This window comes from Herpailurus yagouaroundi, unplaced genomic scaffold (assembly GCF_014898765.1).
Source record: "Herpailurus yagouaroundi ecotype Mexico unplaced genomic scaffold, PumYag 195, whole genome shotgun sequence".
In the NCBI taxonomy this organism is placed as follows: domain Eukaryota; kingdom Metazoa; phylum Chordata; class Mammalia; order Carnivora; family Felidae; genus Herpailurus; species Herpailurus yagouaroundi.
In genome coordinates this window covers 10,049,400-10,064,678 of record NW_024412426.1, presented here as the reverse complement: position 1 = coordinate 10,064,678, position 15,279 = coordinate 10,049,400, and positions in this window count along the sequence as shown.

Below are 15,279 nucleotides of genomic sequence, written 5' to 3'. Positions count from 1 at the left end.
AACTTCTCAGACATTCCATGTTTTTGATTACCTCGTTAGTTTTGAGTACAGGTCATGTGATTTGTAGGATGTCCCTCAATTGGATTTGTCTGATATTTTTCTCATGATTAGACTGGGGATGTGGGTTTGGGGGAGGAAGACCATTAAGGAAAGGGCCATTTTCATTTCATTGTGCCAAGGGTACATGCTATCATGCATGACATCCCTGTTGATGTTGACCTCACTTGGCTGAGGCAGTTTTGCCAAATTTCTCCACCATAAAGTCACTCTTTACCCCCTTTCCATACTGTGTTCTTCGGAAGGAAATTACCACATGCTGCCCACAGTTAAGGAGTGAGAGTTAACTTCACCTCCTTGAGGCAGGATACCTACATAAATTATTTGAATTCTTCTATGTGGGAGATTTGTTTTTTTCCCCTCAAGTAACTTTTCTAGCGTAATCTTTGCTTGAATGAATGGTTTCGTTTTTACCAGGCACCACTGAAACCTAGTCTAAAGCCAATTGCCCCCCAACTGATTTCTTTAAAACTTCCCACTTTCTGTAATTAAAGTATTAATATTTGAAGTGTTCTCAAGCTGGACATGGGGCAAACAGGAGAAAACAAGATTTCTAAAACCTGATTTAATCTTCTAGTTCAGCGTCACAAATGCCAGCTCTGGAATTAGTTTCTTGCTAACCCTATACAGAAAGGCCTGAAAATGAATGAGGAATTAAAAATAAAACAAGTGGGAAGGTCAAAACCAATACGAATGAATAGCTGTGAGCCAAGTGGAAAAGCATCCTTTGGCAAGTTTAAACTGGTTACCTCAGCATGTCCTGAGAATGTGCTTTTAGTGTTCCAGGCCATTAGTGTTCCTTTTGTAGGCATGAATCTGTCCCTCCTTAAGAAGGAAGCTAGTGCTAGGCCTCTCCTAAAACCTACATCTTCAGATTGAACTGGCAGTAACATGCTGTTAAAAATCCCTTTCCGCTCTTCTCACCTCCCCCTTCTCTCTCTCTCTCACACACACTCTCTCACACTCTCACACTCTCACACTCACACACACACACACAAACACACCACCACCACCACCAATTTGAGAATAAATTCTATGTCCTAGAATTAAAATAATTAGAATAATTGGCTGGGTAGCTGAAAATCCACTTGAAGTTTTCCTTAGACTTCTTGTAAAACAAAGTTGCTGTTGGGAGTCATTCATTTGAAAGAAAATGGGGGAAGATTATTGTTGGGTCAGCCTATAATGGCTCTACATTTCTTTGGCCAGATCAAACTTTAGCCACCAATCTTTTTTTTTTTTTTTTTTTTAAGAGAATTTTTTTTTTTTAAGCAATTCAGAATTTGCTTCCAAAGCATAGGCTTACAGAAATAGGCAAGTGTTTGTTCACTTCTTCAAAGTTTACCTCAAAACAGACCTCTAATGCACTCAGAGGGTTCCTCAACCCCACTGAGGTCGGGCACAGCCCTAGTCACAGCGTCCACCGTCCTGACAAATCCCTTTGCAAACCCACCATGGCGTCCAGAGGCATTCATCTCCTATTGGTAGAGGCCCTGGTTCCTACCTTATCCTCTTCTGCTGTGCTTTCACTGGCACCAGAGGACAGCCCTTCATGTTGGTCTATTAGCTCAGGCCATTAAAATGAGCAGAAGGAAAACGTCCTTGAACAGCTCCTGTATATCATCATGAAGATTTTTTAAATGAATTATTCTCGCCAGTTAGAAGCCTTCTTAATTTCCCACTTCTTATAAAGGCAGCAAATGTAGAATCCTCAATTAGATAGAAAGTTCAGGAAAGAAGATGTTGGGGTTGGATATGGTTTCTGGCTAACTAAACCCCTGCTAACAGATTTTCCTGAAGTATGGCATTTCATTTTCCAGACTAAGGCATTCATGCCTTCATTTAACAAGTTAGATGCCCTCTCTGGCACACAAGCTGTCTAAAGCACGATTATTACAATCCTTCTTAAAGAAGAATCCTGTTCTTTCTTAACCATTATTTTTACTCTACACTATAGTTAACACAGACAATGCAAGCCAAATTTTTACTCATCCTTTGACCTCACTTGGAAATTTTGGATAGTTCTTTGTCTTTTAAATTTTTGTTTCAGTGAGATAATTGATATGAGCTTATATTCTTGTGGAATTGTTTTTGTTTTTGTTTTTCAGTTAACCCAATTGTTGAAAAAAAATCATTGAAATTAAGGGTTCTGATTTGGGTTTTCTGGCTACATGGTTTTCAATTTCTTTACTTCATGAGGTGTACTTAAAAGAAGGCCCATTTGTAGAATGCACAGGACAACCACAAAGGGAAATACAGTAATCTGCGTAGAATAAATAAAATATCCCTTCTTAAAACATTGGCTTTACAGAAATTACTCAAGTACACTTCATCAACCCCAAGTATGTATGCTCATGTTCACTTGGGATTCAAACCCCTCCTTTCCTATCAGGGAGTCTCATCAAATGTCCTAGTCATGTGTCTGTGTGCAGGATGCAGAGAGCCAGGGCATCTATGAGTCACAATGGGTCATCCATGGCCTCGGGGCTGCCAGTGAACAAAGATTTCATTCAGTTTCATTTGAGAATAAAATAAAATTTTGGACAATTTACTGAGGTGGCTTCAACTGGGACAGGATTGAAAATGTGAGAAAAGTGTGACTACTGAACCAAAAACAGTCTTTGATAAAACACACCCTACTCAGCTACTCACTCCTGCGGCCACATCTAGATCTTGCCATTCCAGGTAACTGTGCCTCTCCCAGAACTTCAGTTTCAAGCATCCCCCCGGTTTCGAATCACCACCTCCAATCCGGGAAGCTCAGTGTGTCCAGTGCCCCGACTGTAATTACACCCCAGCCCCTGCAATCTGTCGAGCCTATCATCTCTGCACTTCTACTCCCTCTTGCCATCCCGGCACTTCTCACCCATTTAAAATGCTGTGGCCAATGGCCAACAGGCACATGAAAAGATGCTCAACATCGCTCCTCATGAGGGAAATACATATCAAAACCACACTCAGATATCACCTCACGCCAGTCAGAGTGGCCAAAATGAACAAATCAGGAGACTATAGATGCTGGAGAGGATGTGGAGAAACGGGAACCCTCTTGCACTGTTGGTGGGAATGCAAATTGGTGCAGCCACTCTGGAAAACAGTGTGGAGGTTCCTCAAAAAATTAAAAATAGACCTACCCTATGACCCAGCAATAGCACTGCTAGGAATTTATCCAAGGGATACAGGAGTACTGATGCATAGGGGCACTTGGACCCCAATGTTTATAGCAGCACTTTCAACAATAGCCAAGTTACAGAAAGAGCCTAAATGTCCATCAACTATGAATGGATAAAGAAGTTGTGGTTTATATACACAATGGAATACTACGTGGCAATGAGAAAGAATGAAATATGGCCTTTTGTAGCCGTGTGGATGAAACTGGAGAGTGTGATGCTAAGTGAAATAAGTCATACGGAGAAAGATACCATATGTTTTCACTCTTATGTGGATCCTGAGAAACTTAACAGAAACCCATGGGGGAGGGGAAGGAAAAAGAGAAAAAGAGGTTAGAGTGGGAGAGAGCCAAAGCATAAGAGACTCTTAAAAACTGAGAACAAACTGAGGGCTGATGGGAGGTGGGGGAGAGGGGAAAGTGGATGATGGGCATTGAGGAGGGCACCTTTTGGGATGAGCACTGGGTGTTGTATGGAAACCAATTTGGCAATAAATTTCATATATTGAGAAAAAATAAAAAAAATGCTGTGGCCAAATTAAAAAATAATAAACTAAATAAAATGCCATGGCCAGTCATTAGAATCCCTCCCTCAGAGTCCCATTAGAATCCCAGGCCTAACTTGCTGACATAGATCAAATTCATGCTCTTTAACCTCAAAGGGGTTCTGAGCAATCAGACTTCCATTTCCCTAGTCCATTTGTTGTCCTAATTCTCCTTGAAGTCTATTTCATTCTTTCCCCTTTCTTCAATCCTCTCTCACCTCCCTCATGTCACTCTCTGCCAATGATCTATTTCCTAAGACTCTGAGAAAATAGAAGCACCTGGAAGAGAACCTCTACCTTTACTGCCCTCCTTTCCACCTCCCCCCCACAGCAGGAGGGCTCAGCCCTCTAGGCCCCACTCAGGGACAGCACTCTACCCTCTGGAGACGGATTCTTCACTCTCCTGCATCACTGTTTCTTCTGCCTTTTCTGGATTTTTCTCCTCTTAAAACACAACCCCCCCCCCCCCTTGAACCCACATTACACTTTAGCTTCTCCCCCATTTTTCTGCTCCCTTTTAGTGTTGTCTCCCTCGTGGACAAGAGTTGACTTGCCCTCCCCAGTTTCTCACCTCCTGGTCCCTCTTTGCTGCAGTTAGATCTCACGACTCCTCTCCCACCACTGCAATCAGGCCTTTGCCTCCACCACAGTACTGAAATTGCGTCTGGAAGCCTTTCAAGGACCTCTGTGTTGTAAAATGAAATGGCCAGTTCTCTGCCTTCATCCTCTAGGATCTATCAGCATCATTGATCAGAACTGATCATGCCTCTGTCCTTAAAAAAAAAATACTTTCTTGGTTTCCAGAATATTGTGTGCATCTCTCTTACCTTGGAACATAGAAGTGCCCTCTTAATGGGGTGGGGGGGGGGGCTGGTAAGCCACCCAAGTCTCAGGCCTTGGAACTCATCTCTTTTCTGTCTATAGTCACTCCACTGGTTTTCTCAGCTAGCCTCGTGCCTTCAAGCATCATCTGCCGATGATTTCAAATTTCTATTTTTAGCTTGCTTGCACAGCTCCTCTGAAATCTTTAACATCATGTTCAGTTGCCCAATTGAAATCTCCATTTGGATGGGTAATTAACATCCCAGATGTAACACGAAGCCGAGCTCCTCATATTCTGCCCCCCATATCTCTTCTGCCTCAGTCTTCCCCATAGAGAAAGGTCTGAAAATGAGTAAGAAATAAAAAAAATAAATAAAACAGGTGGGATGTTCGGTCCAAGCACCTTAAAGTCATTCCCAACTCTTTTTCTCACAGCATATCTTGCTGCTCACTGTATCTTCAGATCATACTAGGCATTGGACCACTTCTCATCACCTCCACTGCAACCACCTTAATCCAAAGCCACTTATCATTTGCATAGATTACTGATCGCCTACCTCCTCTCCCTCCTCTTGCCTTTGCCCGCCTTTAGTTTAAACACAACTGCCAGACTACACCTACTACAGTACGATTCAGATCTCACCATGCCTTATTACAAAAGCTCCCAGGCACTCCACCTCCTTCTGAGTCGAAGCCAAAGTCCTCGTAATGGCGTCAAGGTCCCGCATCTGTGTCCCGCTCTACCTCCAACCCCTGTTACCTGACTGTCCTCCTCCTCGCTCACCCTCAGCCACATGGCTGCTTCCACTGGGGGCTTTTGCAGCCTCTGGTGTCTCTACCTGGGATGTGCTTTCTTCAGATACCGGCGTGGTTAGGGATTTACTAGGATGCTATCTTCTTTGTGGAGCTTTCTCGACCAGCTTGTATAAAATTGCAAGCTCCACCCGACTTCTCAAGCCCTTTCTTTCCCCCTTCCCTGGTTTGTTTTTCTCCATAGAACTTTCTGCCCTACTAGACATTGGTAAAACTTAGAGGTAATATAATGTGGTGGTTGAGATGCAGGTAGGACTTAGTTCAAGACCTGGCTTCAGTTGCTTGTGACATTAGCAGGTCGCCAAGATAGAATCTCTGTATTCTTCAGTTTTCTCATCTGTAAAATGAGAATAATAATAGCACCCACCTCATCAGGTAGGCATAATATTTATGAAGTTCTTAGAACCACATCTGAAGTATATTAAGTGCTACCCAATTAAATAATGTTTACAATTTCATTCATCTTTTGTTTATTTGGTCTCCCGAACTAGAGCATAGGTCTCACACGAGCAGGGGTTTTTGTCTGTTTTGTATACTGCTCTGTCCCCACCACCTTGGGCAGGGCCTCACACGGAGCTGGTTTTCTGTATACAGTTGTAGAATGACAGGTCACTAAAGTTTCTTAGACACTCAAGAGTCAGTAACCAAAACTTGTTTAAAATGTGTTTAATATGATCATGCCCATATGAATAAAAATCAGCGTTCCTCTATCGCAGACGGTGATGTGGGCCTAGATAATCTGTGTGAATCAGTCACAGGTGGTGAGCCTCTCTCCTAGATTGCCCAAGAAAGTCACAGAACAGACCCTCGGTGTGCTGGGTGGGCATTTTAGTGCTAAATCAACAATGATCAGAAATCACTTTCCTTTGATAAAAGTAACTAATTGAGGTGTTACAGCCCTAAATTGAAGCATCACTCCGTGTTTTCAGATCAGACCAGTCTTCAATGTGCCACTTAAGAGAGCACAAATCCATGGGTTGCTCTGGAGTCCCCGGTGAAATGGACCCCTTAAATAAAGGACACTATTATTATTCTGCACCATCTCACAGGCCCCAGAAGTATAGGCTCAGAATGGTAAACTTAAGAGTTCAGATCTTTGGGGCACCTGGCTAGCTGATTTCACTGTTCGCTGTTTGTCCAGGGAATGCGTGCCTTGGGGCACTCTCTCTTCCTCTGGCAAGAGTCCGATTCTGCAGCCTCTGGGCACGTTCTGTAGAACCTGGCACTCCCCTCAGAGCCGCACCCGCTGCCGTCATGCAGTGAGCACACCAAACGGGTTCTCCTGGCCAGACGGCGGCTGAGGTGTCTGCAGGGGAAGGGAAATCCAGTCATGCACACACCCAATGACACAGTGACATAAAGGAAGCAACTGCTCGGCCTTCTCCTGGCCTAAAATAAAGATAGTCCCAACTCAGAGGTGGCTTTGCCATGCGGAAGTAATGGCGCTCACGGGTCCCTTTCCGGCCCCATGCTTACTTTGCATCTGTGATCTTGTTTTTTTTTTAATTTTTTTTAATGTTTATTTTTGAGAGAGAGCTTCAGCAGGGGAGGGGCAGAGAGAGAGGGAGACACAGAATCCAAAGCAGGCTCCAGGCTCTGAGCTGTCAGCACAGAGCCTGACACCCGGCTCGAACCCACAGACCATGAGATCATGACCTGAGCCAAAGTTGGGTGCCCAACTGACTGAGCCACCCGGGTGCCCCTATCTTATATGTTTTTTTAAAAGAAGCCCCCAAACTGTACAAGCTTCCAACCCTACAAAAACTTAGTTTACCTGATTATGCTAAATTCTGTATTCTTTTACATATGGATCCACTGACTTGAGCACTTCTGTAAGGTTTTGACAGCCTCATTTATGGGAAAAATAGGCAAGGTTGAGAGACTTAGCTAAGGGCACACAGCTAACTTGCCCATGAATTGTGGCCGCTCAGTAGGGCCTGAGCCTTAACTTGAGCTTCTGATGTTTTGACACATATTTGTTGCTTATCCTAATTTCAAATGTGTCTCCCATATTAAATGAACTTGACTCTCTTTTATTTCCTACTTGTGGAGCCATTCAGAACAAGCTTGCCAAATTCATAGCATTAGATGATGATTGTGAATCACTAAAAATCTAGTATATCCCATGATATTTTGGCCTGTTTACACCTAGTGGATAAAAATATATATTTTTTATTTTATTTTTTTATGTTTTATTTTTTTAATTTACATCTAAGTTAGCATATAGTGCAACAATGATTTCAGGAGTATGGATAAAAATATTTAGAAGATCTTGTGAAAAGTGGATAAATCATTTTGGAAATGAAAATAGTTAAAAAAATTGTAAATAGGGGCACCTAAGTGACTCAGTCGGTTAAGCATCTGGTGACCCAGGTCATGGTCTCACAGTTCATGGGTTTGACCCCGTGTCAGGCACTGTGCTGACGGCTCAGAGCCTGGAGCCTGCTTCGGATTCTGGGTCCCCCTCTCTCTCTGCCCCTCTCCTGCTCATGCTCTGTCTCTCAAAAAAAAAAATAAATAAATAAATAAAAAATTTAAAAATAATAAAAAAAAATAAATTTTAAATAGATTTAAGTAAACTTAAAAAAATTTTTTAATTTATCTATTTTGAGAGAGAGAGGGAGAGAGAGAGTCCCAAGCAGGCTCCACACTGCCAGTGGAGAGCCTGATGCAGAGCTCAAATTCACGCCCTGTGAGATAATGACCTGAACTGAAGTTGGACGCTTAACCGACTGAACCACCCAGGGGCCCCTTCACCTACTTTTTAGGAAGGCTTTTGCATTCCAGAAGAGGAATGTTTTGATTAATTAACCAATTTGACATTTACATAATAGAGTTTCTTAGTATAAGTTTTAAGCATGGAGAAGAGTCAATATTGATTGTCTCTAACACTGTAATTAGCACAGACACATTCTGAACTTCTTTCTTCCCAATTCAAAGAGCCAACCTAGCAAGCGTAGCTGAAAGTAAAAATGATGCCTGGTTGAGTCCAACACCCAGACTTAAAAGATATAATCATTGAAAACCAATACACAGCACTCTGTGACTCTCTAGCCAGCATCAGAATCCCTCGGAGGGAGCTTGTTAAAGCCCAGATTACCCTCTCACACTTCTGCCCCTGAAATTGTGGATTCAGTAAGTCTGGGTGGGGTCTGAGAATGTGCATTTCTAAGAAGTTACCAGGTGAGGCAGCCATTGTTGACCCCAGAACCTCACTTTGAGAACCATTCTAGGAGCTCTAGGAGCCGTTCTGAGTCCACAAACCTAGGTGAATATGAACTTCATCTTAATACATATTCAACCCTCATAAAACTCAGCACAAAAGCACAATAAAGCCTATAGTAGTTTTTGCCAGCTCTTCCTCAGAGTCTAATACACCAATAGACTACCAGTACTTTGGTAGTTACCCCTTTTGGTCTCAACATGGCCAGATCTTTCTAGTTTGGGCTCTGATTAATGGCTAAGAACTTTTATACAGCCTCAATAAACGGAGTTTGAAATAATGAAATAATTTGCCATGTTATTGGTCCTTTGACAGACAATAATAATCAACCAAAAACTGAAATATGGAAACTGAGCACATAGAGCATAGGAGTCTTCCCTGTGATTAAAGACTACAGTGCTGGGGTTCTGGAATGTCTTCACACAGGGAGCAATGGATGGGAGAGAAACTCAACCACTCAATTGCACATCATTGAATTCTCTGTCCATGCATTTTTATATCTGGGTCAGTGTCCCCAAGCCTATTTCCCATACCATATTCTCCTCAACATAGCTAAAAGTTATACCTTTTCATACAAATATAATTTGTCCTTCCCAGACTTACCAAAAAGAACAGTCCTGAGCATTCAATTCTTTTAATGAAAAAATCAATATATTATTAATATATAATGTTCCTATGTATCTGTTGACCAACATGCTTACATATTCCTATTTATAGAGCTATGTCTTCCTTTATTTTTGTACTATTTTGTTTTTTGCTGCCTCCCCTACTTACATTTCTCAAAGTAGGAGTAATTGCCTTTGTCACAGTGTAAAACTCATGGGTACCAGTACCAGGGCGGCTGCAAGAGCAATGAGTACTCCAAAAATATTTGTCGATGATGCATAACACAGGCCCTCATCTGTGTGGAGAGAACAGGCCATGCGCCCTAAAGCCAAGTAGCCTAAAAAACAATTTGCTTGAAATTCAATGACACTTTTGAGAGTGTTTGCATCAATACGACCCATTTTTGTTGTTGTGCTTATTGTTGTCTTTGGCTATTGGCATGTGGAGAATTAATGAAACCTAACTTTGCTCCTTAGAGAAGTGGCTGGCTCCAGGATTATGGCAGAGAAAGTACGGGATGAGCCTGAAATGTCTTCACGTGCCAAAAATAAGACAATGCTCAAAGAATGAGGGAAATTATCAAAGGGTCACAGGGGTCAGCTTTAGGGTGCTCCCGTTGGCCAAATAAAGGACATTTAAGGATCAAAATAAATACCAAGAACAGCATATTGAACTCATTAAATAAAAGGGGAATCCATGACTCTAACATGAATGATATAAATACATATAAAAAGTGGAGGAGGAGAAAAATCTCTACCTCTTAGTATAATGAAAGTCTCCATTTGGCAGCCATCATCAATGGATACTAAAACTAGTTTGTAAAAGTGTTACGGAGTAATAGGGTATTTATAGTCACGAAGTATGTCCTCATACTTATTAATGACAAGGGGTAACAGAATAACTTTACAATGTAGAGATCTGGGAGGAATCACCCCAATCAACTGTCAAAGTTAACATTGCCAGTAATGACTTTGACAATGTATTGAAGAGAATTCAACATCATTTCTATGATCTCCCTGTCAAAGTGCATAACCTGAATCCAATCAAGAGAAAACATCAAACAAACCAAATTGAAGAGCATGCTACAAAAGAACTATCTGGATTTTTTTTTTTTTTTTAGTGTCAACATCAGAAAATACAAAGGAAATTCAGGAACTGCTCCAAAGTAAAGGAAATAGAAGAGACATGACAAGTGAACACATGCTTTCAGATTTTTCTTTAAAAATATTTTTTAAATGTTTGTTTATTTTTGAGACAGAGACAGAGCATGAGTGGGGAAGGGCCAAAGAGAGGGAGAAACAGAATCCAAAGCAGGCTCCAGGCTGTGAGCTGTCTCAAACGCACAAACTGCAAGATCATGACCTGAGAACCAAAGTCGGACACTTAACCGACTGACCCACCCAGGAGCCCCAGATTTTCTTTTTTCATAAAAGGTGTTCTTGGGACAAATGGTGTATTAGTTTCCTATGGCTGCACAACAAATTATCTCAAATTTAGTGGCTGAAAACAGCACAACTTATTACCTTCTATTTCTGTAGGTTAGAAGTCTGACAGGAATCTTCCTGGGTTAAACTCAAAGTGTCGGCAGGGCTGTGCTCCCTTCTGGAGGCCCTAGGGGAGAGTCTATTCCTTGCCTTTTCCAGCGTTTAGAGGCTGCCCACATTCCTTAGCTCCTGCCCCTGCCTCCATCTTAAGCCTGAAATGATAGGTTGAGTCCTTATCCCTTTGCATCATTCTGACCTCCTTTTCTGCCTCCCTCCTCCAATTATAAGAATCCTTATGATTATATTGCCCTGCCCAGATAACCCAGGATAATCTATTCCAAGATTGGCTGATTCATGACCTTAATGACATCAGAAACCTTAATTCCCTCTGTGGTGCAACCTCACACATTCACAGGCTCTAGGGATTAGGATGTGGACATCTTTGGGGGCCGTTTATCTGCCCACTGCAAATGGTGCAATCTGAATAATGGCTGTAAATAAGATAACAATGTTGTGTCGATGGTAATTTCCTGAATTTGACAATTGTGCTGTAGTTATGTAAGAAATTTCCCTTTAGGAAATATACGTTGAAGTATTTACGGGTAAAAAGGCATCATGTCTGCAACTTAAAATAGTTGTCTCTTTCTACACAGAGAGCAAGAGTGAGAGCAGAGAAAAGGCAAATGTAGTAAAATATTAACATTTGAGAAATCTGAGTAAAGACTATCGAAGAACTTTTTGGCTATTCTTGCAATTTTTCTGTAAGTCTGAAATGGCATAACAAAAAATTTTAAATGTGATCTTTATAAATCTTCTATTTCTAATATACTTTGTGGCATATTGTTATGAAAGAATGTTCATTCTGAAGGATCTTTAAAAATCTCTTGAAGCTTTCAGGACATTTTAACAAGTTGTTTAATGACATTGCTTGCAGTTAATTATGAATACGTTATACACTGGGCAGTCTTGATTGTATTATGAAAATAAAATCAACTATCCACACTCCTATTGCCCCATAGCTTGGGTATCAAAGCTGAGTATTCTCATTTTGTTTTAAAATTCGGAATTAAAAAAAATTTTTAATGTTTATTTTTGAGACAGAGAGTGAGTGAGGGAGACAGAATCTGAAGCAGGCTCCAGGCTCTGAGCTGTCAGCACAGACCCCGACGTGGGGCTCAAACTCAGGAACCATGAGATCATGACCTGAGCTGAGGTCAGATGCTTAACCGAATAAGCCACCCAGGAGACCCCAGTATTTCTTTAAAAATGGGGTCTTGAAAAAGAAGGTATTTAAAGGCAGGCAAAAGACTATAGTTAAGTCTTCCACCAATATTAATTTCTTAGTTTTGAGAAATGTACCATGGCTTTATCAGATGTTAACATTAGAGGAAGCTAGGTGAAGGTAATGTTGGTGAGCCAGCTTTATGTTCCTATCCCTGACTCTTCTTAAAAGGAAAACACATCAAAATCACGAGAGAATAAAGCAACATGCTAAAATAGTGCTTAAGGTGATGGAGCAGCAAACCACGGTTGCGTTTCCTCATTGGTCAAATGAAGACCCTCATCAAATCAGGGGCAAATCAAAGAAAACATTATGAAAGTACCTTTTAAAAGATCAATATATAATGCAAGATATCTTGAGAGTGTTAGTCCTTCCCCAGTCTTTCAGAAATGTAAGCGGAGGGGGGAGCCTGTCTGAAATCTATGTGGCAAAACTCATCTCTCTGACCAGGTCTGAGCCTCTGTATCAGCCCGACCGAGACAGCACAGATAGCAGACTGTCTGAGCCAAGAGTGGTGAGCAAGTTGTAACACAAATGTCTCTGACCGCACTAAACATGTAATCACTGAAATCATGTAATCCCTGAAATCATAGCCGTTCCTCCCGAGCCTTTATCTCGGACGCTGGCTCAGCAACCCAGGAACGTGTAATCCGCACTAGGACAGCACATCTTCCCCAGACATTTCGGCTCATGACTTCAGCTTACTCTGCACTAACCTCAACTTAGAAGCCATGCTCAGGAAGAAAGAAATGCCCATGCAAGGAACGGCTGGGATCAACTGACAGAGAAGAGTAGGAAAATTGGATTCTACATCCTAGAAGGCCAACACAGAATATTCAAAAAGGAGTTGCGTTAGAAATTCTTAACACTGGTTTCTATGGCACAATTTGATGATGCGTTTGGTTACTGAAAGAACAAAGGATCTCAGTACAAGGGCGGACACCATGGGCTCAAAAGCATCAGTCTGAAGTTCAAGTAGAGTTTTCTGTTACTAGCCATGGTGAAAAAACTACGGGAGGATGGAGAGGTGTCCTCGAAGGTATGACCAGCCACGTTTCCTGGAGAATCACTTAACTTGACTTGGACATACTCATGGGAACAATGCTGTATCAGAGGGTTACATTCTTGATCGAGGGCCTGATGCTCACCTTTTTATAGAAATAAATACTACACTGAATTAATCATAAGCAGTATCTGCATGGCCTAGATCACCAGTCTTTCGAAGGTACATATGCAAACAGGATGAAACACCAACCAAGCTGTTGAAGTTTACCAGGCCCATTCCCAGGAGTTCAAGAAGAAAAGGAATTCATGTTACAACGTGGACCAGAAGCCAGAGATATGTACAAAAGGGGCTGTGGGTAAACTGGCAGACGCACACTCACAGTGTTGGGAATGGCTGGAGTGAGGCTGGGATGCAGAGCAACGGGCCTTGTAGACTGAGCCACACCAGCTGTGTGTACCGGGCATTCGGCCGCTTGGTGAAAGAGAGCGGTTTTGCTTCTATTCCTGCAAATCCCTCCCTAGATGGGGGTATCAAGGGAGCAGAATGACGCTGGCAGGAGGGCACAGAGGGCACTAACAAGTAGTACCCATAAACCTCCCTCTCCGCTCAAGTAACAGAAATGGGAGAATAGGCAAATGAGAGAGGCTGATTTTACTTTTAGACCATTTTGGACAACCCAGTGACGACTACTGCTGGATGCCTCCTGGCCCTGGGGATGTGGACATGAACACACAGATCCAGATTTGGGGGAGTACGAGGGAAGTTGGGGGAAAAGGTGGGGGAGAGGCACCTGCCCAACAAACAGGTGTCCAAGGGCCGTGTTAGAAGTCAGTACAAGGCTAGGCTGGGAGGGATGGTGGACACAGGGAAGGACTGGCCAATTTCAACAGAGGAGGTGACCCCTTGGCCTCTCAGGCTTTCCTGGGATGGAGCGGGGAAAGAAAGAACATGGGTGGGAGGAGAGTTAAAGAAATGACATGGAGGTGTTAGAAGAACACCTGAAATGATGAGGTTTCTCTTATTTGAATTCCCAACCAGGAACTTCTTAGCTTTTTATTTGACTTCTGCTAAATATTTCCCTTTCTTAAGCATATAATTAATTTCTATTTAGAATATCATTTGTGTAGAACAGATAGAATCATTCAGGGGACTCGGTACAAATATAAGGCAGGCACGCTAGTTGTTGACTTCTGAACCGCTGGAGCCTCTGATAGATTTACCAGGAAGTTTATTTTTCACTCCAGTGATTAATACTTCATTAAAACCTTCTTAGTGTGAACAGGCAAAATTACCTGCTATGTCCAATTGTCTTATTTCTATTCCATGAACTATGGACCTGGAGATATTTGATCTTTCCTTGGGATGGGCCCTCCCTCGCCCTACGAAGCCGGTACCATCTGCCTTTCTACTTCATGGCTTTCCTGGGTGCCAGAGGTATTCTTGAGACTCTCCATGTGGAGCTTACTGAAGTGAGCTGGGGAATTCAGATTTATCAGGGTTCAAGAATGCTTATTTAAGGAGTACACCTTTGGGGATATTTTGAATCAGATTATGTGGATACCAACTTTGGAGAAACCCCTGGCCCTGAACTAACAAAAGGAATGAGAAGAATTTTTAAATCCCATTCATCACTCTGACACAGTAGCTACAAAGATGTATTTGCATTTGAATCGGCCCCTACAATCAGGGGTTAAGAGCAGGGGATGTGAGAAACCTAGTAACGAGTGCCCTCTAAAGCTCTCTCTGAGCAAGTCCAACTGAGAACAGAGTTCAGGTTCTTCACAGGTATCACAGTTACAAGGATGTATGACTGGGAAGGTGCCATGTTGTCCACAAGGACTCAGGGCCACAAACGAGCACAGAAGAGCAAACTGAAGCCTTCCTGCTTTGTCCCTAGTTCTCCAACTCTTCACCCGGCCTTGGGTTACTCCGTTGGTCAACCCCCCAGAAAGAGTGAGGTACAAGGAGCTACTTCTGGCCTGCCAGTTCAGCACATTACTTCCTTTTTCTCTTCATTATGTTTGAGAGTGTTTTCCATCATCTGAAGAACCCCCTTTAGCTGAAGTTATATGCATATTTAAAGGGAGAAAGACAACTTGTTACATACAGCTGCTAACTTAAGACACCCAAATAATTTTAAGAGTCTTGGGGCGGGGGGGTCTGGTAAATGGCAGCCCACAGGCCCATGACTGTTTTTGGACTCCAGCCATACTCATTTACACACTGTTCAGGGCCACTTTCCTGCTACGATAGCACGGTAGTTGTAATAGAC